The sequence below is a fragment of the Miscanthus floridulus genome, chromosome 3, assembly GCF_019320115.1.
Source record: "Miscanthus floridulus cultivar M001 chromosome 3, ASM1932011v1, whole genome shotgun sequence".
NCBI classification, from domain to species: Eukaryota; Viridiplantae; Streptophyta; class Magnoliopsida; order Poales; family Poaceae; genus Miscanthus; species Miscanthus floridulus.
Window position 1 is genome coordinate 38,687,309 of NC_089582.1, and position 24,109 is coordinate 38,711,417.

The following is a 24,109-nucleotide window of genomic DNA, read 5'->3' on the forward strand; positions in this document are numbered from 1 at the left end:
AACATGGTGCAAGCAAGTCAGTTTTGTGGAAAGGCACATGAAGATGCAAGTGCACATCTTCAACACTTCCTAGAGATCTATAGCACTTTCACCATCAAAGGAGTGACCCAAGATGCCATACTACTTTGCCTCTTCCCATTCTCACTCTTGGGGAAGGCAAAGCAATGGTTCTACGCCAACAAAGATAGAAATACTACATGGGATAACTGCTTCGCTGCCTTCCTAGCGAAGTTCTTTCCCACAGGCAAGGCCAATGCTCTACGTGGGAGAATTTCAAGTTTTCAACAACAACTTGATGAATCTGTCCCTGAGGCATTGGAATGCTTTCAAGATTACATAGCAGAATGTCCTCATCATGGGATGGAAAATTGGCTACTCATGCAGACTTTCTACTATGGGTTGACCAATAGTACCTGTGAGACTATGGATGCTGCTTCTGGAGGTGCATTCCTGTCACTCACCATACTAGTTGCAATAGCTCTTGTGGAGAAGATGGCCTCAAATCAAGGTTGGAAAGAAGAACGTCTTCAAACCCACAAGAAAGGTGGAGGTATGCATCAACTCAAGGAGGTAGACATGTTGTCTGCCAAGATGGACCTGCTCATAAAGAAGCTCGAAGACCGAGCCAATGAGAAGCAAGAAGTCATGCACATTCATGATTCTCGCATGATGTGTGAAAAGTGTGGAAACACTAGACATTCAGGGAACAACTGCCCTAAAATTCATGAGGATGTGAACTTCGTCAACAACAACTACTTTTGTCCTCAACAAAATCAAGGATGAAATCAGCAACAGAGGCCAAACTACCAAGGCAACCCTCAAGGTAGTAATTTCAATAATTTCAATCAATCACCCTTGAGAGAATTAATTTCTGGACAAGCTAAAATTGTGGAGGGTTTATCTAGAAAACTAGCTTCCAATGATAGAGTTTTAGAAAATATAAATAATAGAATGGATAACCTCTCCTCTGCCACTAAGAACCAGCATGGCTTTAATAAAATGATAGAATCGCAAATAGCTTAGCTAGCTGTTGTTGTTCCTCCGACCGATAAAGGTAAGATTTTAGGGCAACCGGAAGATCTAGAAACTACAAATCTTGTCGATATTTACAATACAACATATTACTGTACACAACCATCGATGGAAAGGTGGATAGATTATACCTTGCCGAAAAAGAAGAGCGATCTAGGGAGACCTGTCATCCCCATCGCCATTGAACCTCACATTTTCCAAGAAGCTATCTATGACTTCGGAGCAAGTGTCAACATTATGCCTAAGGTAATTTATGATAAAAATAATAGAGATACTTTGTTGTACACAAATATGCATTTGTAGCTTGCAGATCAGTCACTCTGCTACCCCAAGAGGGTTCTTGAAGATGCCATTGTTCGAGTGGGACAATCATATGTTCTCATAGATTTTGTGGTTTTGGAAACAGGTGGAGATGTAAGAGCACCCATTATCTTGGGTCGACCTTTCCTAAGCACCACGAAAGCTATCATCTACGCAGATAGTGCCAAGATCTGCTTCACAATCAAGGATAAAAAGGAGAAGTTTTCTTTCAAGAATCGCATCTTGCAATCTCCTAGACATCCACAAATGTCGTACCTGCCCGAAGAGACAACAGTGACCAAGAAGAAGAACAATAGGAGAAGGAAGAAGAACAAGGTCAGGCAGCCATAAGAAGAGTCAGTTAAAATGATCAACACACTTAGATCAGAGTACGACCACCTTCTCGCTTCACCATTCCTTGCTAAGAAGGATGATCTAGGCGTACCCACAATCGAGTGTACCATTGGACAAAGAATATTCCACAAGACCTTCTGTGACATTGGGTCAGGTGTCAATATAATGTCTAAGGTAACGTATGAATATTTGTTTGATGATGAACCTTTGTTCCCTACATATATGCAATTGCAGATGGCAGACCAATCAATCTAATTTCTGGAGGGAATAGCGGAAGATGTCATGGTAAGAATACATTATCACTATGCCCCTGCCGACTTCATGGTTCTAGACATGGGTGAAGAAGAAGATGACACACCCATCATCCTTAGAAGATCATTCCTTAACACCACCAACATGATCATCTATGTTGGATCTGGACAAGTCCACTTCTAATTCCCTAGAGAAAAGGTACGCTGTTATTTCAATAGTTACACTACTTATGAGTAGCCCGAGAAGTCCCGCTCTAGGATAAGACATCAATCATCCCAACACCGAAAGAATCAATCCCCCAAGAATGAATAGGAGGAAGATAAAGAACATGTGAACAATGAACCTACTCCGCCAAAGGCGAATCCACAGACCAAGCAGGTGTGGAAGGAAAAGGTGGCATCATCAGAGACACCATCACAAGAGGTGCAACCATCAAGGTCTCCATCTTCGGGTCCGACAGATGCACCTAGAGAATAAAAGGACTTTCTCCAGTCAAGTCCTGATCGAAGGACTTAAAAATCCGAACCCTCACCGGGAGGTAACATCGGTAGTTATCCATATTTACTTTCTAGCATTGCATGAATTCTTTTCACTTTAGCATATTTACTTTTTTGCATTAGCATTACATTTAATAAAAGAAAGTAAAAAGTTTTATCATTGCATCCTAAGCCCCATGTGAATAGATCTATGGTGTAAATACTCATGGGAATATTCACTGTGGTGGTACAAAAATAAAAAATACGATGCATATATATTTTCGTTTCTGCATATCAAAAATTAGAAAATCCAAAATTATTAGATAGACATCCTGCTAAAATTCTACCAAAACAGAAATATTTCTAAACCTCAAGAATGACTAATCTCCGAATGGCTGGCCGCTAACCTTTTTATCCTAACCTGTTCCATGAGTTTTGGTATTCTTGATGGTATTTTGTCAGATGATATGATCAAGAGCAAGTTCACCTGGTCGTCTTCATCTCGCTCCATTCATGGACGAGAAGGGCATCCGCTGGTAAATCTACTCTGAGAAGGATCACTCAACTTCAGTATTCGACCATGCCAACATCCAGCTTGGGGGAAAAGCATCCCCCATGTATGTAGCTAAGTATTTTTTTCCTTTTGGTTTTACTATTAAGTGAGTTTGCTTCATACTATATACTAAATAAAATAAAAAGATGGATAACTAAACACAAAATAAAAAATTATCTCTGTGATAGTTATATTAGTAAGGTGTGATCTAAAAAATGAGAAAATAAAATAAAAAGTATGTTTCTAGAATTCTTCAAAGTTTGATTTTTAAGAGCTAAATAAATGGACTCTGAGGATAATCCCTTGTAATGGAAATGATGAATAGTTGTTCTATCGTAATTCTTTTTAAGTACCTAGTTTTCAGCCTTGAATTCTCCCGAGTTTTGGATACGACTGTTTTGATATAAGAATTTACTCTGAACTTGAAACTCGTGGGTAGCATGTGCTTGATCTAAGTCTAGGTAATTGACAGATATGATATGAGAAGGTCTGAGCTGCTATTTATCCTATTACAATTGATACTAAAGTTCTAGAAATTTATCTTTTGAAAAACATAAAATGTTACATGATGAGCTCCTGTATGACAAAGCTTGAATTTCTACCAGAGCCATATATGTTATTTAGAATAGAAAAACTTCCATATATATGCTGCTTGTTTTGCATTGAGTTTAGTCAAGCTTTGTTGACCCTTATGAGAGGTTTGTCATGCTCTTAAAATCAAGATCACGTACACACCACTCATATATGCACTACTCCTACACTAGGGGTAGGCGCAAAAATATGCCTTCCATCTAGATCCACCCAAAAATGTTTTACTCCTACACTCGAAGTAAACACCAAAAATATTCTTGGTAGAATATCCATCAAATAACTGCTTCAAGTTCTTGTTGCTATCTCTCAAAAGTTTTGTTGCAGAAAAGAAGTATTGGGCTATGCAAAAGTTATTCATAAAAAAAGAGAGAAAAGAAAAAAAGAGATGAAATAAAATGGACAAGTGTCTGAGATATATAAAACAATGGGTACTTAGATGTCTGCTTGAAAAAAAAGAAAAGATGAATAAGATAGCCCATGTTTACTTGCAAAGTTGTTTCTAAATTCTAAAAGAGATATATGTTTTCAAGGAGCATAGTAGAATTAAGTTGGCCACCATATATATCCACCATACATCCACACACATTCACATCTTGATTTAATTGTATAACACAACTCTCTTTGGATCCGAGGTTTGACTTTACAATATATGTATTGCAAGTATTCTCTTTCATGCTTTTTCCACTCCTATGAGCTTGCTCTTTCATGCTTTTTTCACTCCTATGAGCTCCACATAAGCCTTAGTTGTAGGAAGAGAAAGGCATAACACCACTATTGCCTTGGTGAGGATCCACAAATACCACATATATTGAGAGACTTGAGAGTGTCATACAATGGAAGCTCTGAGTCTTATTTTGAAAACCTATAAAAACTCTAGAATAATGGTTGAGCAAAGAACTTGAGACATAGTGCTTGACTTGATCGTTCTGTCCTTCAATTGCTTAAGAACCGGGGGAAGGCTAAGAAGCCCTATGGTTGAAGGTAATATGGGTAAGTTTAAAAGTCAGATTGGTTTATTCTAATCCGGAGAAAAATTCTTGTTTGAACGCATGTGTACTTTTGAGGAGTGAAAGCATTGAAGCAACTCCTGATCCATTTACTGAGTTTTGCTTTGCTAAGGGACTAGCAAAGGTTAAGCTTGGGGGAGTTTGTTGATGGTAGTTATCAACCATTATAAACCATCAATATAACATGCATAAGGGCATAAATATAATCACCAACAAAGGTCTAGGGGTTTAAACTAACAAATTCCACAAGTTTTGATGAATCTATATTTTATGTAGGGTTTATCTAAAAAACCATCAAGGTGGATCAAGATGTCAGATTTAATCATGCTTATCCACAGCGAAAACAACCCCAGAAGGTTCCAGAAGACTCAAGAGGACTCCACACTGAAGCGGAGGGCGAGGCGCTGCTAGGTGGGGCTAGCCAGCCCTACCTGCAGGCTGACCAGCCCCTAGGGCCCACCTGTCAGCCCCCTGTTGCTATGTCGGTTCTCCACCGCCTCCGACATTGTATCTATGTCATTTATTCAAGTCGGTTTTATTCGAAGGCTTAGGATTGACGCTCCGGTCTATATATACCAGCCCCTACCCCCCTCCCTCAGGCATTAAAATCATTTTGGAAGATAGAAACCCTAATCATCCTTAGAGCTCCACTATATTCTAGGGCATAGCTAGTTAGGCTAGGTCTAGAGGAAGGCAAGCAGGCTTCGCTTGGATTTTTGATCGTGTCAAGAGCGTGGTTTGATATAATCTTTGTACCTCTCTCTCTTTTGTATCTCTCATTACTTTTATATGCTTGCTATAATTGTTATGATAATATCATTCATATCATTGATATTCCTCATTATCATGTTCATAGTCTACTTTGATTATGTGCTTAGTATAGTTAGATTATCAACATATTCATGCATAGGTTCATATAGCGCTCGCTCTAGTGTACACGGAGTGAGTGGTCGATATTGTATAAGCATGGTGCTTATACGTTGTTTACCTGCGGATACACCCTATATTCCGGGTCATGTGGTAGATCACACACTCCCGTTGAGTCCTTTGTAGTCCACTCCCTGAATATAGGACAAGAGTAGAGGAATTCTCATCATCACAGGGTTGATCAAACTATTGCATGAAACATCTTAGAAAATAATAATAAATTAATCTATTACCTAACGGAGGAGATCAAGTATGTGCTTTTTGTTTTCGTTTAAAATACACAAAAAGTATCTCAACTCTCAAGAGAACTTTGTGAGTAGTTAATTATTTCCCCTTATGATGAGTAGTAGGGCAATTATTCATGTTCAAACTTCACATGACACTTTTCAGCAAAGACGAATAAATCAATCAATTTATCATCCAAAGGAGGAGAGTTATCTTGGCATATTGTGTACAATAAAACTCTGTAAGAACCAAAATTACAAAAGAAGAAAAACTGTTCCAGTTAAATTTGCTTTCAATTTGCATCCCGCTTTCTACTCATCTAACTTAATTAAGATCCTGTAAGTTTAAAAAAAAAAATTGTACTGCAGTTTGATCACTATGCAAAATGTATACCTCCCAATTGTAAGATCGATCCTTAACCTGTTCGTTGCAGAAAATGTTGAAGAATTAGCACCAAACATATATCCATTGATTTTTTAATCAATGATAAATCACCAAACTTGATCAGATATATTGTTTTTACTTTTATTTTTGAAAGGACCACTTGACCCAGCCTTCTTTGGAAGCCATTGTAGGAATCAGGGATCGATCCCTATCGGGCAACTCCCACCCTTGGGGCTTAACCGCGTGCTCTATGAGCAGCTTCTTTGTATATTGTTTTTACTCGCTAACAGGAGTATCATTATATATAGAATTCAGCAATCTCTAGGTCTGTTAGCTATGGACACTGAACAACTGGAAGCCTCCATGGAAGCACTGACTAAAGCTAAAATGGGGAGGGAAAACAAAAGCAGTACACATGCTTGTAGGACAAAGACGAAAAGTAGTGATCTTCATCAGTTCTAAGTGTTGTTCAGCTTAGTACCTGGTGACGACACGACCGCCGTAGCCTCATGGGTATTTGTTATAGTTTGCAAAAGATGATTCATCTGAAAACCCTGTAAGGCTGTAAGAATTTATATCCTTCACTGTTAGATAGTTGGATACAGGTAAATCCTAAAAATATTAATGGCAAGTAAACAACGTACTGCACCATAAAAAATAATGGCACATAGCATTTCTCAGTACGTAAGGATAGATCAATATTAAAAATATGAGATTACCGGCGAGTACTGAAATGAACATGGTGACATGATGAAGCTAAGTTGCAGTAAGTTTTGCATATAATTCATGTACTATATGAGACATTGTACCGGTGTTGTCATGTAAATCAGTTTAGGCATGGTGATAGGATTATGGACCTATGTTTGGAAACGTACTTTTCAATGTAATCCTCGTGCACACCTAAGTATTTTTATTTTTATTTTTTGCTTTGATGTTTCACGCTTGGTTCATCCACCAATTTATTAGGACCGCATGCAGTTGGGACTCTATCACAACCTTAACACACAAAAAATACTAAAATTCATAGCACGAACTTGAGAAGTGAAAGGGCCTAACCATATGAAGGAGTATATAGAAAACTCAGCATCAACGTAGCAATTCGTTGGGCCATTGGGTCCTGCAAAAGAATCGGTTAGCAATGTTTGGTATGAACTCAAAATATGCACAGACCAACAGGGACACCATGTTTGAACCTTGAGACCAAAGGCATTGAAATCAGGGTCTCTCCATACAACCATGAAGAGATGGTGCTGCAACTACTCACATGAAATCGTTCTGACACTCCGCAAATGGAGTTTTCCTTGACTGCAACGCCATTGGCATGTAACATTGCTTGAACATGACACATATTGTCAGTTTTAGTGTTCAATCCAGGCTTCATAAAGCCAATCTAAGTGATGGAACCTAGGAATCTGAGGCTAAACTGAACCACAAGTTCATGATAAAAAAAGTCATGCATCATGAACATAAATTTTCTAGTTCAATGTCAGAACTGAATTTACATTTGCCAGCATTCCCATCTCTGAGATTTATGCTGACCTCTCTGCGATTAAAACTAAAAGGAGAAATCAAGCTGTCAATTCCTTCCATGCAAAATGACACGCAAGAACCTAACCTAAGTCCTGATCTTTCGTTTATGTGATTTTGTGGTCATGTACACACGCTGCTTAGTTATTTACACAAAGCAAGCCATAGTAGCGTGCTGCATAAAAAATGGCAATGATAATGAATTATTGCTAAAAACAGGATGCAAAATATGGAATAAAAAAAAATGAGCCCTGATTTTAGGCCACGCATTCCATTCTGCAGATCCTACTGAAGCAAAATATTATTGGACCGAGGTTATTGACAAATCTCCAAATTAAGATGAATGTTTGACCTAACAATAATGTTATAATAGCCTATCAGATAAGGTCACCTTCTTGGAGAGGACCGGGAGGCCTCATTGGGTGAACAGTAGGACCAGGAGCAGGCGAGCAGCAATCCTAAAAGAGACACGTTTGTAGCACCTTGAAAAATCCATTCTAATCTTGGTCGTTGAATGAAAAGAAAGAAGGAGACAATAGCATTCCATGGATAAATTTCTAGAAGAAATCTACTAAAATCCACTGCACGTGCTGGTATCACCAAGGATGCTAACTAATCCTCACATGACTGAGTCATTCCACGTTGATTATCCTTATCTAATTCCATGATTCTTTGGTTGTTCGAGAGCACATATGTAACACCCCGGGTGTTTAAATACTAAAACTGTCATAGCATCATATGCATTGCAAGACAATTGGTCATATTAAAAAAACTTTGTATGCATTCACTAAAATAAGTTTACATTTATGTTATAAGCATTGCTTGGTATTGTTTGAATTAAGTTTGAAATCTTTGTATTGATTTGAAATTCCGAAAACCCTGATTTTCATTATTTAAACCCTACCCTGAAAATCCATTTCAAAATCTAAGCATATTTTGGGGTTGAGCCTAAAAGCAAAAGTGTAGAGCTTGACAAGTTATACAAAGTTTATTTTTGGAGTTTTTCAAGTTGTTTAGAAAAATTTGGAGTAATTCAAAAAGGCGTAATTCGTTAAATATCCTCTATTTGAATTTAAAAGATCATTTCAAAATGTAGACCGAATTAGGGGTTGGTTATAAAAGTAAAGTTGTAGAACTTTTGATTTTGAACAACTTTTGTTTTTGGAGATTGTTGAGTTGTTATGAAAATTTGGGAGTAATTTGTGAAATTTGACGAATGGCAATTCTGTAATTTTGATGAACAGTGTTCACCGCTTGTGCTACACCGCCGGCGAGCTTCGGTTAGCTTCCAGTCGCGCGCGTGGCCATCTGGGCGTCGCGTTGGCATGGTGAAGGCTTCCACGTGTCTTCTTTGCGCTTCCTTGGTCGCGTTATAAGCCAGCCACCGTCGCCGTTCTTCGCTTTCTCTTCGCTTTTGTTTTCCAGTCACCGCCGTCGCTGCTCAGTTGAGTTCTCGCCGTCGAACAAGCATCTGCGCCGTCACGGCATAGTGCTAGTTAGCTTCGCCTCTTCCTTGCGCACCCAGCCAGCTAGCTCTGGTCGATTGATTTCGTCGTGAGTTCGTCGTTCGTCGCTTTCTTCCTCGCGGCCGGCAACCTCACCCGAGCTTCCGTTTCACCGCGGCCGGCCTACTCCGGTGAGCCGTTGGCCTTGATCGGTGTACCTACGGCTTCGTCTCGATGCTGTGGTGCTTAATCATGTGTTGCTTGCTCGTTTTGATCACTGCAGTCGCCGGTTCTTCCTCACCGACGATCTTTGCTCCGCCGTGATCACCGTGGTCGTCGTCACGCCTCTCCGTTGCTTCTCCGACCTCGCTCCTTGCTTCAACGCGTTTGGGGTGAGCTACTGGTGCTTCCTGGATCCTTTTTTTGTGTTCTACTGGTTTCATGTCGCCGGCGTAACACTGCCGTGCCACCGCGTCCGCCATGGCCGACGTCGAGCTAGTATAGGGCCGTAATCAGTGCTGATAGAGACGTCAATCGATGCGCCTAGTCTTGGTGATCGTTTTGGTACTTTGGCCGTCGCCGTTGGACTCACCGTCGACGAGTTTATGTCGGTTAGCGCCGTCGCCGTCGTGGTCAAACGCGCGAGGTTAGGGATGACAGGTGGGACCCGTTGTCAGTGACTCAACGTTCAAAAGGATTTTTCTATTTTCATATTTGAATGAATAGTAATGTAATTTGTTATTTTTGTGTAGATTTATTTAGAGCTCCAAAAATTATGAAAATTTCTGTGTGACCTCTATGTGATGTATATTATTTAATAAAAATATAAAATATTGTTTTTCAGCAATTTTTAGTATGATAAAAATTACTCAATTTATTAATAAATGGATTTCCCTGATTTTTCTAGGCTTGTTTAATTGTCCAAAAATTATGAAATTTGTTTTGCCACTTACTTATCATGTAATGAACATGTACTAAAATTTTTAGCTCAATTAGAATAAGTTGATTTATTTCATAATTTTGAATTAAATAATTAATTCATAAAAGCAAATAGTAACCTTTAATGATTTAGGTTTTTGTTTGGAATTTTGGATTGAGTGATGACCTTGGGTCATTAGTTGATAATGATCCCTGGCAATTGATGTATGTGTTACGAAAAAGAGTTAGTTTGTTTGACTTGCAACTGTACCGCGAAGGAAAGTTGTATTCAACTTGTTAATTTTTGCATCCATCATCGAGCATCATGTTTCGTATTCTGCATCATGTTAAACATGGCATTGTTATTACGTGTAGTGAACGAAGGTGAACACGTGGTAGTTAATCAAGTTATTGAGGAGGTTAATCCGTCTGTTGAGATCGGATCGAATACTTGTGAAACATCGAAGGAACCTGACTTTTCTGTCAACGAAGGCAAGCCCCGGATGCATATAAACCTACCTTGTGTTTTATAAATTAATTTCGCTGTTGCTTTCTGTTACTGCATTAAGTAATTAGGAGTTAAGTAAGAACCTAATTGGTGCATTACCACTCTTGTTATTCCATATTTACCATATTACCAGTTTTAAATTCGTATATGCCTAGTTTTGCTTAGCCATGCATAGAACGATGAAAGTCGGGTGATTACCTGCCACCTGCAAGTTTTAAATGGAACCTTGGTTACATATGTTATCATGTGATATGGGGATGTGGAGTAATAAATCTAGACCGGGAGGACTCGGTGTGTGTGAGCCGCAAGACATGGAGGTCTTGTGAGCGGGCTCTTTCCGCCTGTGTCGATTAAGGTCCGTCCGTTGTTGAACTGTGTGCGGTGAGACTTTGTAGTACTAACCACATACTCCGGTAAGCCTTAACTCAGCTATTCTATTATGAGAATGGCTACTCGCGCACTGGGAGTGGAGAGATGGCGAGAGTAGCGTGTACCCACGTGGCCATGGACTGGAATGGTGGAGTACTGTATTCTCGGGTGGCGTGGACCCATTCTTGTTTTAGAGGATCCGAGAGTAGGTTGGTATATGTAGGTCAGGGACCTGCATATGTCATGTGGTCTAGAATCCCTAGCTGGGTTTGTAATCGGTTCGAATCGTCGTTGCTCCTCGGTTATGGAGACTCACTTCTCTGTTCATCATCGTAGTACTAATAACTAGAACTCGAATAAGGCTTGTGAAGGTGTTGAATATGAAGTTTCATGATCTTAACAAGGATCGTGTCAGCTTTGTATATGATTTTATGAAGTTTTCTATACAAAGAATTTTGTTAAAGAGCTTTTACGCAAAAGAACTTTGATTATTGTTAAAGCTATACCTTGAATCCCTAAGCCTGCATTCCTAAGTTATCAGTTACTATTTCGGTTAAGTCTTGTTGAGTACTTTTGTACTCAGGGTTCATTGACCCTTGTTGCAGGTGAGCCTCATGAGCAGATCTGTTTTGGATCATGCTGCATGACTATTGTTCATTCTGACGATGAGAAGTAAATGTGTGATCCTTGGGCAGGATGTTTATTTTGTGTGTTATGTATATGTTAATTATGCCACTCCACTACTACTATGGTTTGTAATAATTATTGAACTTAGTTTGTAAGATTTGAAACAATTGGTTTGTAAACTATGTTATCGTAAGACTTTCGCTATTTTTACTCTGGTGTTGATATTTGAATAAATGTGGTAATACTGCAATGACTTTGTAATGTGATCCTGCTCGGAAATCGTGGATGATTCGGGGTTCCCCGAGGACACCCGACAGACTTCTTAAGTTACCAGGAACATATGCATAGTTATCAAAGGTCGTGGGACAGTGACAAGTGCATATGGGTCATATAATTTAGGAGATTCTACCACAGAATGGTATCAAAGCGATCGTTACAAGGTTTTTGTGGTATTGTTTTACAAAAAAAACTTCAAAATGATTTGGGATGACTAAATTTAACTTGATAATTTGGTCCAAATTACTTCTGACTTATCTTATTTCTTTCTCGCCATTCCTTATTTGATTAAAAAGGTCTTGTGCGGTGGAGTAGTAATCTTACTATGCCCTATATAAAAATAAATGTTGTTTATGTGCATTATAAACTTTGATGTTTTTGTTCATAAGAACGATTCATGCATCATGATTAATTCACTCATTACTTCCTTCACCTCTTAGTCTGGAGTTGAGTAGTGACTAGTGAGTCTGGTTTGAGTAATGTAATCCATCTTAGCTGCTCTTTAGACTTTAATCAAATGGTCTTACTTAGATTAAATTAGCTTCCTACAGTATGGCTCGTGCCAAGATGACGCCCCGTAAGTCCATTGGACCTAAAGGAGTTCCTCGTCACCAACTTGCCCCTAGAAATGACGGTGCTAGCAGTAGCAGTTCTAGGCCTGGTCCCCAGGCAGAGATATAGAGGATTTCTGCAGAGTTAGCACAAGCTACTAGAGATAGGGCTTTGGATGCTATATAGGTAGGAGAATTACAGGATCAATTGAGGCGTACCACCACCACGCATAGGAACTGTGAACGTATGTTGGTTCATACGGTGGAAGTAAGGAATGAAGCTTGGCAGAGAGAAAATGTAGCTAGAGCTAGAACTCATGAGCTAGAATTCTATGTAGAAGATTTAGAAGAACATAATACTTATCTACATGAGGAAGTTCATAGGCTTAGCAATCTACTAGATCCAAATCATGAGCCTCAAGTTGATGCCATGGATCCCGATGTCATCCTTGCCGATGATGATAAATCAAAAGAAGAAGAAGATCCTAAAGAATTAGTAATGATCGATGAAAGTGATAACGAAGGCGGTAATAATTCTGGAATGGATACCGAGCCTGAAGTTTGAAGTAATTAAGGAGAGGAGTAGAGTTGTATAATAGTAGCTCTAGTTAAGTTATGTAGTTTTGTTTTCATACTCGCGGGTTTGTATTTATATTAGTAAACTCTATGTAATGTGTCTAGAGTAAACTTTGGTACAATTCAATAAAGACTTGTGAATAAAGTTTGGTTTGTTATGAGTAGATGCGTCGTACGCGGGGTTCGTTTATTCTAGGAACTTCATAAGATGAGGATGGTATTCTAGATCCGCCACTAGTTCCAACAAATTTAGCTGATGCTATAACCACACTTGTCAACGTGATGGCTGAAAATTCTTGTTTGCTTCATGAGATCGCTCTAAGTAATCAGAATCAGATGCAAGGAAACCGTGGTCGCCACCATAACAGACAGGAGGCTACATATGTTGATTTTACAGACACAAGACCCCCGATGTTCACCAAGGCAGATGAACCATTGGAGGCTGATGACTGGCTTCGAACCATGGAGCAGAAATTTGACCTTATTCCATGCACGGAGTATCAGAAACCTACGTTTGCCGCCCAGCAACTTAGAGGAGCAGCAAGTGCTTGGTGGGCAAACTTAGTGGCTATGCAACTAGCTGGCATTCCAATAACTTTGGCTGAGTTCCGTACTACCTTCAGAGCCCATTATATCCCTAAAGGAGTGATGGCTATGAAGCTAGATGAATTCCTTGCTTTGAAGCAAGGAGATCAAACTGTGATGCAATATGTGGGAAGATTTAATCACCTGTCCCAATATGCATCAGAACATGTCAATACTGATGCAAAGAAGAAAAGGTGGTTTATGAGAGGCCTAAATACCAAGTTGTAGACAATGATGACAACTTGCACCAATGTCACTTATCATGAGGCCGTAAATATTGCAATTGCTTCAGAGTCAAAGTATCGGCAGCATAAGGAGCTCAAAAAGAAAAAGAGTAGGCCGTCTGGATCTTTTAGGGGAAATTAGAAGAGGCAGAGGGTGATTTATCATCTAGTACATCATAATCGTCCTTCTTACCGTCTGCCACAGTCTCAAGCCGGGCAACAGTCAAATGTCCGTCCTGCTATAACCTATCTGAATTCATAGTCAACCAATGCTCCTGGTGGCAATGCTCCAACGTCCTAGGGTCACAACTATCCATGTTACAATTGTGGAAGTACTGGTCATTTCTCCAGGAAATGTCCATATCCTAGACAGACTAATCAAAATTATCAGAAGGCCCCTGCAAATCAACAACAGGGTCAGGCACCAAACAAGAACCCCAATCTGAATGCTTAGAAGGGCAAAGATGAGAGGAAGATAGGACGGGTGTTCTATATTCAAGCTAGAGAAATTCTGGAAGGGGAGCCAGTGATGATGGGTATGTTTCCTGTTGCCAATCACCTTGCAGTTATACTTTTTGATTCTGGCGCATTGCATTCATTCATCAATAGAACATTTGTCGTGAAGTATGAAATTTCAATTGGGGCAACAAAGGAAAGTTTCTTTATACAGTCGCCCGGGGGACGTCTGTGTACTAAGGAGATGGTATACCAGGTACCCGTAAACCTGGGTGGGCATATTTTTCCCACTACCATGATTATCCTTAAGGATCAGGATATAGACGTAATCTTGGGAATGAATTGGATGTATCAGCATAAGGTTGTTATAGATGCTTTGAATAGGACCTTAAGGGTGAGTTTGTCTGATAGTAATTCTCAACTTCTCATCCAACTTCCAACCCTAAGAAGATCAGTGAGCAAGATTTGTGCAACTACTGTCAAAGAGATTAGAGATATCCCGGTAGTGTGTGAATTTCCAGATGTGTTTCCTAAAGATTTACCCGGTCTACCACCTGATAGGGATATACAGTTTAATATAGAGTTACAACCTGGAACAGCTTTGATTTCTCGGAGAGCTTATAGGATGCCACCTAAGGAATTGGCCGAGTTGAAGACTCAGTTACAAGAATTGATTGAGAAGGGGTTTATCCAACCTAGTTCCTCACCTTGGGATGTCCGGCAATTTTTGTGAAAAAGAAAGATGAGACCTTGAGGTTATGTGTCGACTATCGTCCGTTGAATGAAGTGACCATCAAGAATAAGTATCCCTTACCTTGGATAGATTTGCTTTTTGATCAATTGGCCAGAGCCAAAGTTTTCTCCAAGATAGATTTGAGGTCTGGATATCACCAAATCAAGATAAAGCCTGAAGATATTCCCAAAACGGCATTTACCACAAGATATGGATTATATGGATACTTGGTAATGTCTTTTGGTTTGACAAATGCTCCAGCCATTTCATGTATTTAATGAACTCAGTATTTATGCCTGAGCTAGACAAGTTTGTAGTGGTGTTTATTGATGACATTTTAGTATATTCCAAGAATAAGAAAGAACATGCGGAACATCTCAGAATTATTCTTACCCGCTTGAGAGAACATCAACTATATGCCAAGTTCAGCAAGTATGATTTTTGGCTTAAGGAAGTGCAATTTCTTGGACATATCCTGTCAGCCGAAGGAGTTGTAGTTGATCCCAGCAAAGTGAAGGATGTGCTTGATTGGAAACCACCAGCCACAGTTCATCAAGTTCGGAGTTTTCTGGGTTTGGCGGGGTATTACCGTCGGTTTATTCTAGATTTCTCTAAAGTATCAAAGTCCATAACTGAATTGTTGAAGAACCAAGTTAAGTTTGTCTGATCGTCTGATTGTGAAGAGGCTTTCTAGACTTTGAAGAGGCTATTGACTACTGCACCAGTGTTAGCCCAACCTGATATCGAGAAGCCATTTGATGTTTATTGTGATGCTTTAGGTATTGGTATTGGATGTGTGTTGATGCAAGAAGGCCGAGTCATTGCCTATGCATCTAGGCAACTTAAGCAACATGAAGAACACTATCTGACTCATGATCTGGAGTTAGCAGCTATTGTTCATGCTCTAAAGATTTGGCGGCATTACCTGCTTAGTAATACGTGCCATATGTATACAGACCATAAGAGCTTAAAGTATATATTTACTCAGTCAGAGTTGAACATGCGATAAAGAAGATGGTTAGAACTGATTAAGGATTATGATTTGGAAGTACATTATCACCCTGGTAAAGCAAATGTGGTTGTAGATGCCCTCAGTCGCAAAAGTTATTGCAATTGTCTGACAGTGAGAACAATGGGTTTGAATTTATGTCAAGAAATGGAGAAGTTAAATGTAGAAGTAATTCAACAAGGAAGTTTGAACAACATAATTGTTGAAGCCACTATTCGAGATCAAGTTATTGCTGCTCAAAAAGAGAACAAGGGTATCGCCCATATCAAGGAAAGAGTCAAGAATGGAAAAGCAGAATGCTTTAGCATAGATGATGAAGATGTGTTATGGTTCAAGGATCGCCTGGTGGTACCAAAAGTTCCTGAGTTGCGGCAGTCAATTCTAGAAGAGGCACATGCTACTAGGTTATCTATCCATTCGGGAAGCAACAAAATGTACCATGACTTGAAGCAAAGATTCTAGTGGACTAAAATGAAAATAGAGATTGCTAGATATATAGTAAAGTGTGATACTTGTCAAAAGGTAAAAGCCATACATTTGAGGTCTGCTGGTGAATTACAACCATTACCTATTCCATCTTGGAAGTGGGAGGATATAAGTATGGATTTTATTGTTGGTCTACCCAAGACATCAAAGGGATTTGATTCAGTATGGGTTATTGTAGATCGACTAACCAAATCAGCACATTTTCTTCCAGTTTAGAATACATATCCCACTATACGGTATGCCAAGATGTATTTAGAGCGAATTGTGAGTCTCCATGGAGTACCCAAGACTATTGTGTCAGATAGGGGTACACAGTTTGTCTCCAACTTTTGGAAACAGTTGCATTCTTCATTGGGTACCAAATTTCTGTATAGCACAGCTTATCATCCACAGACTGATGGACAGACTGAAAGAGTCAATCAAGTACTTGAAGATATGTTAAGGTGTTGTGTCCTTAACTATTCTAATAAGTGGGATGAATGCTTACCTTTGGTCGAGTTCTCATACAACAATAGTTATCAGGAAAGCATTAGAATGGCTCCATTTGAAGCACTCTATGGTCGTAGATGCAGAACATCATTGAGTTGGTCTAAGCCTAGAGAGAGAAGATTTTTAGAGTTGACCTTGTGAAAGAAACAGAAGACAATGTTAGGCAAATACAGAGTAATTTGAAGATAGCTAAGTCCCGCCAAAAGAGTTATGCGGATAGAATGATGAGAACATGGCACCTTCAGATATGAACAATGATTATAAGGTGCGCTTGTTCCTACATTTGCATAGTGGCTTTGGTTATAATTCACTTGGTTCCATATGTACATGTCACTATTTGATTATAGGTTCAAATATGTTTCATAATAGAAGTTCATCAAAGTTGAACTTTCGGTTCGTTGGCAGCCCGACAGTGCCTCATTGGGAAGAAATTAACTCATCCATCCGGAGTGCGATCGAGGTCAATGAGCACTTGATGGAAAGCTTATTTGATAAGCTTTCAAATGGATCTAGTTCCATCTCAATATCACGTCAGCAAGGCCTCCAAATCACCAATATATTCTGTCGCTATTTCTGGCGAGAGCTACACTGTTATCATGGGCTTGTTAGACATCCTTGGGACCCAGACCCAAGTTGGAGCACACCCCCAAGAAGATAGAGAATGCCAAAGAGATGGCCTTGGACGTCCTCCTCCTTGGCCACCACCTTAGGAGGCCAGCAAGGACGTCCAAGCCAAGCCAGAGGCCCAGTCCAATCCGAGTTTGAGTCTGCTTCGGCTATCAGGACCAGTCTATAATAAAATGGACGCCTAGGACGCATCCAAACTCCGTTTTTGATGATCCACATATGGATGGAAAGATAATTTGATAAGGAAGTCAATACAAGTGGTTTCACATCAAAAGCTCTTCGGAATCAATAGGAATTATCGAAACAAGTTAGCGTCCAGAATCTGTTAGGGTGCTATGACATCTTCTTTTGGGCCATTGGGCCTTGTAACGTGTTGGGACACCTTTAGTACATGAAGAGGGATCCTTGGACGTCCCTTAGGCTATATAATCAGTAGCCACCACCTACTTTAAGGTTTGGGTTTTGTTTTAGATCAATCTGTCATTGAACAGTCGCCGTTATTGGTTTGCAAGACCCCAACTTCGAGTACTTAATCATTCATCTGCAATTGTCACTTTAATTGAGTTGCTTTTATCTTGTTCTTACTTGTGTTCTTCGATTCCCAGCAAGGATTAGCCTTCTTGGTGAGGTCAACCGGATTATGACATGGTGGATAACCAGAGGAGACGTGGTGCTAAGGTTGCAGGGTTTGGGTCTTTGTGATCTGAAGCCGGATCGGTGTGTGGCTCTCCGAACAAATCGTTGTTTATCTTGAACCTGACGGAAGATCGGGATCCCCGTCTCCATTAAGTGGTAATCAGAGCTAAGGTATACCGTCAGGTTCACATTTATTCCCTCGTTTGAGTGTTTCGCATTCGTCCCATAGTCCAGTGCCATACTTGTTTTTCCTGTCCTAGAACCTTCCGCGCCATAGCCTTTGTATATTTCAGTTTCAGAGTCCGCTTTGTTGAGTTTGTGTCCTAGGTCAAAGTCTTGTTGCTGGTTTAGATTGTGTTCTTTTCTAGTTTGTGTTGATCCCTTCACCCGCCGCTATTCTGTATCACCATCGGTTTGCATCTTGTGTCCACTAAAACCCTGATTCGAGCAGCTTCCTTAAAACAGTCATAACTTTTGCATCCGAACTCGAAACGGGGAAAATTTTATATCTACGGAGAACGCCAGAAAATTTTAGATCTATTTCATCCCAGCATTGCTGGGTTTGCAAAAATTAAATTTGCGAAATTCGATTAGGAAAATTGAGTTTCTGGGCCCACAAGTTTTGATATGCTTTTTAGCACAGTCCTAATTTTTTTATAGGCCACATCTTTTATTCAATTGAGCTCAAATTTTTTGTGGTTTATTCTTGTGTGCTCCTTGCTGAGAAAAAAATATCAAAAGAGCAAAAGCAAGAAAAAAAGATAGGACAAAAAAATAAAAGAAAAAAAATAGTAAAAGAGAATAGAAGATATCGAAAAGGAGCACATAAGGAACACTCAATAGCTCTATTGTTTGTGGTATCTTTTGCCTTGTTCATATCCATTGCTACTTTTAATACTTATTTTCTTTCATCCTTGTTTCCTCTCTTGTTTATCACAACTGGTGATAGAAACACGTATAGGCCAGCAACTAGGATAAGTGCTCTGGACATTTATTCAATATTGCTGTCTGTCACTGACTTGTGTGCCACATATATATATTTATTCTTTTTCATGCCTCCCAAGCTCCACATATACTTCAGATCGGTACAGAAAAAGACCCTTGCAATCTCGGTACCACTGCCTCATAGGTATCACGAATCAGCCACCGGTTGTACCGCCCACTGCTTGCATTGGTAAGAACTTTGTAAGAGCTTGGTAAGACACTTCCACTTACTGTCAAAAGTGACACCACTGCAACCACGTAGTCATTTGATAGGGATAATATTTTTGTATTGTCTTTTGCTGTCTTCTAACAATGATAGGTTGTTCGTATCCACTGACTTATGATGGTATAGGTGCTGATGAGTACATGGAGTGGGAAATTGCCATCGACAACATATTTGCTACTCGCTTTATGTGTCCAAGGAGGAAGGTAAAAAATGCAGCTAGTGTTTTGCGACATTCTGCTTTATCTTAGTGGGAGTCTTTAGATCCTTCTGATAAGCCTCAAACCTGGAATGATATGAAACTTCTTATGCGAGAAACCTTTGTTAATCCACCTCCTGTTTTGACTTCATATGATGAGGTGCACCATTTAGAGGAAGAGTCGGTTGTTATTCCTCCTGCTATGTCTAACCTTTTGCAGGACAATGTAGAAAAGAGCAAGGATGACGTGACAGAAAATGAGAAGCTCACAGCCTCATGTGAAAATTCAGAACCATCAACTATTACCCCTGCTGAACATGAGAGCAAAGGTAATGCCCATGATGCTAAACTCACAGAAGGTGAGAGTTCTCTTGATGTGCTGAATTTTTCCACCAATCATGCTATGATAGAGTAAATTTTAGTAGAGCATTCGCTTGATTTACCTTTGTCACAAGATGATTTGCTTGATGTTTCTTATGACGAAGATGACTTATATGATGATATTTATGTTATACCCATGCAATCATTGAAGAATGATCACGCTATATGTGCGCTGAAAATAGACTTGTTATTCATAATGCTAGTGAAGTTGATGTGCTAAAATTATTGTCTTCTTTAAATACTTTGGGTTACATTGAATTTGATATTCTGTGTAATCTTAGTTCTTTAGAGGAGAAACTTTATGCATATGCTGATTTGCCATGGTTCTCTAGACATACATATCATTTTATTGAAAAATATAATTGCAAAGGAGAGTATATGGTGTATCGTGTCTATATTTGTTCAAATCTAAAATCTCCTTATATTGTGCAAAAGTATGATCAACCAAAGGATTGCAATTGCTATAATCTTGTCATGTCGATTTCCCCTAGTTTTGTTATAAAGAAACATGTTAAATTTCAAGAAGGGGAGCAATGTTGGCTACTACCAACAATGTTTTCTTCATCTAATCCCAAACCGAGGACGGTTTGTTGTCAAGAAGGGGAGGATGATGAGAACATGGCACATTCGGATATGAACAATGATTATAAGGTGCGCTCGTTCCTACATTTGCATAGTGGCTTTGGTTATAATTCACTTGGTTCCACATATACATGTCACTATTTGATTATAGGTTCAAATGTGTTTCATAATAGAAGTTCATCAAAGTTGAACTTTCGGTTCGTCGGCAGCCCGACAATGCCTCATTGGAAAGGCCATAACTCATCCATCCGGAGTGCGATCGAGGTCAATGAGCACTTGATGGAAAGCTTGTTTGATAAGCTTTCAAATGGATCTAGTTCCATCTCAATATCACGTCGGCAAGGCCTCCAAATCACCAATATATTCTATCGCTATTTCTGGCGGGAGCTACACTGTCATCATGGGCTTGTTAGACATCCTTGGGACCTAGGCCCAAGTTGGAGCACGCCCCAAGAAGATAGAGAACGCCTAAGAGATGGCCTTGGACGTCTTCCTCCTTGGCCACCACCTTAGGAGGCCAGCAAGGACGTCCAAGCCAAGCCAGAGGCCCAGTCCAATCCAAGTTCAAGTCTGCCTCAGCTATCAGGACTAGTCTACAATAAAATGGACGCCCAGGATGCATCCAAACTCCATTTTTGATGATCCACATATGGATGAAAAGATAATTTAATAAGGAAGTCAATACAAGTGGTTTCACATCAAAAGCTCTTCGGAATCAACAGGAATCATCGAAACAAGTCAGCATCCAGAATCTATCAGGGTGCTGCGATATCTTCTTTTGGGCCATTGGGCCTTGTAACGTGTTGGGACACCTTTAGAACGTAAAGAGGGATCCTTGGACGTCCCTTAGGCTATATAATCAGTAGCCACCACCTACTTTAGGATTTGAGTTTTGTTTTAGATCAATCTGTCATTGAACAGTCGCCGTTATCGGTTTGCAAGACCCCAACTTCGAGTGCTTAATCATTCATCTGCAATTGTCACTTTAATTGAGTTGCTTTTATCTTGTTCTTGCTTGTGTTCTTCGATTCGCAGCAGGGATTAGCCTTCTTGGCGAGGTCAACCGGATTGTGACACGGTTGATAACCAGAGGAGACGTGGTGCTAAGGTTGCAGGGTTTGGGTCTTTGTGATCTGAAGCCGGATCGGTGTGTGGCTCGGGATCTCGATCTTTCGTCAGGTTCAAGATAAACAATGATTTGTTTGGAGAGCCACACACCGATCCGGCTTCAGATCACAAAGACCAAAACCCTACAACCTTAGCATCACGTCTCCTCTAGTTATCAACCGTGTCACAATCCGGTTGACCTCGCCAAGAAGGCTAATCCCTGCTGCGAATCGAAGAACACAAGCAAGAACAAGATAAAAGCAACTCAATTAAAGTGACAATTGCAGATGAATGATTAAGCACTCGAAGTTGGGGTCTTGCAAACCAATAACGGCGACTGTTCAATGACAGATTGATCTAAAACAAAACTCAAACCCTAAAGTAGGTGGTGGCTACTGATTATATAGCCTAAGGGATGTCCAAGGATCCCTCTTCACGTCCTAAAGGTGTCCTAACACATTACAAGGCCTAATGGCCCAAAAGAAGATGTCGCAGCACCCTGATAGATTCTGGACGCTGACTTGTTTCAATGATTCCCGTTGATTTCGAAGAGCTTTTGATGTGAAACCACTTGGATTGACTTTTTTATCAAATTATCTTTCTATCCATATGTGGATCATCAAAAATAGAGTTTAGATGCGTCCTGGGCGTCCATTTTATTGTAGACTGGTCCTGATAGCCGAGGCAGACTCGAACTCGGATTGGACTGAGCCTCTGGCTTGGCTTGGACGTCCTTGCTGGCCTCCTAAAGTGGTGGCCAAGAAGGAGGACGTCCAAGGCCATCTCTTAGGCATTCTCTATCTTCTTGGGGCATGCTCCAACTTGGGCCTGGGTCCCAAGGATGTCTAATAAGCCCATGATGACAGTGTAGCTCCTGCCAGAAATAGCGACAAAATATATTGGTGATTTGGAGGCCTTGCCGACGTGATATTGAGATGGAACCAGATCCATTTGAAAGCTTATCAAACAAGCTTTCCATCAAGTGCTCATTGACCTCGATCGCACTCCGGATGGATGAGTTATGGCCTTCCCAATGAGGCATTATCGGGCTGCCGACGAACCGAAAGTTCAACTTTGATGAACTTCCATTATGAAACACATTTGAATCTACAATCAAATAGTGACATGTACATATGGAACCAAGTGAATTATAACCAAAGCCACTATGCAAATGTAGGAACGAGCGCACCTTATAATCATTGTTCATATCCGAAGGTGCCATGTTCTCATCATAGAAGACGGAGACCATTGGTATTTAACAAAGGAGACTTTGTATATCTGAAAGTATCACCAATAAAAGGAGTTACCCGTTTTGATGTTAAAGGAAAGTTGGCACCCTGATATATTGGACCATATCAAATTTTGGAAAGGTATGGAAAAGTGGCATATCGCTTGAAATTACCTAAACATCTCGCAGCTGTGCATGATGTGTTCCATGTTTCTCAATTGAAGAAGTGTCTCCGAGTGCCTGAACAGAATGTTGAAATTGAAGGAGTGGAACTAGAACCGGATTTAACTTATTCTGAATATTCTATCCGAGTGTTAGATTAGAAAGACTGTGTTACTCGAAGACGGACAATCAAGTTCTATAAAATACAATGGAATCAACATTCAGAAGAGGAAGCTACTTGGGAATCAGAAGATTACTTGTTAGAAAAGTTTCCAAAGTTTCTAGCGTCAATATAGAATAGAGTTGCGCTCGGTTGTTACAAATTGTGTTTTGTAAAGGGACCTCAGCTATTTTATGGATAGATTTTGTATGTGTTCTCGCGACACATTTCCTTTTCCATTACTTACCCTATGGCTTTGAATCTCGGGGCGAGATTTCTTTTAGGGGGAAGGATTGTAACACCCCGGGTGTTTAAATACTAAAACTGCCATAGCATCATATGCATTGCAAGGCAATTGGTCATATTAAAAAAACTTTGTATGCATTCACTAAAATAAGTTTACATTTATGTTATAAGCATTGCTTGGTATTGTTTGAATTAAGTTTGAAATCTTTGTATTGATTTGAAATTCCGAAAACCCTGATTTTCATTATTTAAACCCTACCCTAAAAATCCATTTCAAAATCTAAGCATATTTTGGGGTTGAGCCTAAAAGCAAAAGTGTAGAGCTTGACAAGTTATACAAAGTTTATTTTTGGAGTTTTTCAAGTTGTTTAGAAAAATTTGGAGTAATTCAAAAAGGCGTAATTCGTTAAATATCCTCTATTTGAATTTAAAAGATCATTTCAAAATGTAGACTGAATTAGGGGTTGGTTATAAAAGCAAAGTTGTAGAACTTTTGATTTTGAACAACTTTTGTTTTTGGAGATTTTTGAGTTGTTATGAAAATTTGGGAGTAATTTGTGAAATTTGGTGAATGGCAATTCTGTAATTTCGATGAACAGTGTTCACCGCTTGTGCTACACTGCCGGCGGGCTTCGGTTAGCTTCCAGTCGCGCGCGTGGCCGTCTGGGCGTCACGTTGGCACGGTGAAGGCTTC

The 24,109-nt window shown here is 39.8% G+C and overlaps 1 non-coding gene across 1 annotated transcript; it reads right to left on the minus strand.

Annotated features, from left to right (window-relative positions):
• Window positions 1-253: 253 nt before the first annotated feature.
• On the minus strand, window positions 254-362 carry LOC136547640 (small nucleolar RNA R71). Its single transcript, XR_010781605.1, has one exon. It is a non-coding gene; the product is annotated as a small nucleolar RNA R71 (small nucleolar RNA).
• Window positions 363-24,109: the final 23,747 nt, after the last annotated feature.